The sequence below is a fragment of the Schistocerca nitens genome, chromosome 5 (assembly GCF_023898315.1).
Source record: "Schistocerca nitens isolate TAMUIC-IGC-003100 chromosome 5, iqSchNite1.1, whole genome shotgun sequence".
Lineage (NCBI taxonomy): Eukaryota > Metazoa > Arthropoda > Insecta > Orthoptera > Acrididae > Schistocerca > Schistocerca nitens.
This window is the reverse complement of record NC_064618.1, coordinates 228935234-228937571: the sequence shown is the minus strand read 5'-3', so window position 1 is coordinate 228937571 and position 2338 is coordinate 228935234.

Below are 2338 nucleotides of genomic sequence, written 5' to 3'. Positions count from 1 at the left end.
ACCGGTGATTCTGGCAGGGTTAGTGAAGTTAACCGGTGAATAAGTTTTGCCAGTGGCTGGAATAGTCCCGGAATTAGTGATGAGATGATTGTTTGTTTGAATGAGGAAGGAGAAGAAACGCGGACATCACACAAATTATGGAAGAATATGACGATTCCAAATTTATAAAAATTTTGTACTACTACGTTTCGATCTCATGCTTGAGAAACTGGAGCATATGAATGAAATGTGAAACAAAAAGAACGCTTTTTGCTTGTAGTAGACCTAATAGGCATTTGTGATTTATATACTGTCGTGTTATAAAAATGACCATTTGTGCCAAAACAGCCTGGTTTATTTGATGTGTGTTACAATTGCTGCAATATTAGAAAGCCTATTTTGTTTTATCTAGCAAAGAGTGACAAAATAGATGCAATCAATCTAATAAACCACACCAGCCTTGGGTACTATTCATATTTACAGCTTTTGCAGTATTAGACAATGACATTTCGATTTTTCATGTAGCAAAACGTTTGACGAACTTTGGTGAGATAGTAGATTGTTTCGCAGAAAGGAAAGCACTCCATGTAAAGCTGTAGCAGGATTAGAGAGGAAAAAATGCTAGGAGCTAAGGATTGAAGAAAAGTGTACTGTCTTGCCTGTCTCTTGTCTTTACTGGTTTTATGTATCCTATATTTAGTTTTATGTCAATCAAAAGAGAAAGTTATTGCCTAGTAGTCAATAAAGAGCACAAATATTCTGGCAAATAATCCCATCAACTATTAATTGTGAGGGTTTTTTTTTTTTTTTTTTTTTTTTTTATGAGGTGCAGAATGTCAAACAGGCCGACTGGGAGCAGGAGAGGCACCACATGACATTTTAATTTCCACTGTCCTTAATACAGTTTGATGGCATCAATTACAAAATATACGCGTTTAAATTCCACAGACTGAAATACAGTGATGTGTGATAGAAGAATGCTGTGTGAAGAGGCGTGGCACTGCACTTTGGCACACTTTAGACCAAAGAACCTGCCTTACGTTTCCTTGAGCACATACATTTTATATATCAGAATCTTCAGAAATATGTGTGCTACAAAAGAACATATTTTTGAAAATTCATTTTTTTTTTTTTTTTTAATTTTTGACATCCTATCTCAAACGCTCAATGGAAGAGGGCGAGGGCGAGGGCGGGGGCACCACTATCTATTATTGCCCAGGTGCAGAAATATCGTAGATCCAGAGCTGATGCGCAAAACAGTCTGAATTATAGTGGGGAAGAGTGTAGTCTCCATGTGACTTGTGTTTACATTTAGTGATTTTGCTATTTCCTCTTCATTTACTGCTCTCTCGTCAAATGATGACAAAGCGGATTTCTGTGGCCAGGAGCTATCAAGTGAACGTCCACCCCCGGTAGCTGAATGGTAGATGGCACGGTAACTCAGAGAGGGTTACCTAACTCTCTGAAAGAAAAAACTGAGTGAACGGATCAACGAAGAACCTAAACGGGTGTCATCGGACGTCTGCCCCGAACAAATTCAGTGAACAATATAGAACAAAATGAGATATAAAAAAGGTCAGCGTGACAGATTGTCAATCCTCTGGGCCTGGGTTCGATTCTCGGCTGGGTCAAGGAATTTTTCTCTGCCCAGGGACTGGGTGTTTTGCTGTCGTCATCATCATCCTCATCGACTGCAGGTCGCCGAAGTGGCATCAAATTGAAAGACCGGCACCAGGCGAACGGCCTGCCCAGTGGGGGGGTCCTAGCCATACGATTAAATAAATAAAATCGAATGAATTAAAATACATTCACATAATTACGGAAGGCTAAAATATGTTATTAGTTTCAGATTTTATTTTGTTTCCACCCTTCTGATAGTCAAGCATTAATCGCCTTGTAGAACAAAGAAGTTATTTTTGTCAGTTTGCTAAAGAAATGTGGTTTTTATGAATCTTTCCTGCTGAGGCAGTCAATGTATTTGAAACGAAGTGTTTAATTCCACACTATTGGATAGTTACAACTGCTCGCTGCATTTCAAGTGCACGTTTTGATCTTCTAGCACTTATGGCATTATGCCATAGTAAAGAACCAAACATGAGACAATACAGTACTGAGAAAATTTACTTCCCGAAAACCACACTGAAAATCTTAATATCAGGTCGAGGCCTACTCCATTGGGAATCTGGACATACAAATGTGTACTTTATATATGCAATTTACATGTGCATATTTTAGTATGTTTCACGAAATTCCGATGCTTTTGGAGTATACTCTGATGTCTTGTTTTTTTATGACATAATGTAAGATCTTTTAATGGTTTACACGTACAAACATACAGGCTTCCTGCATCATTGTAGCT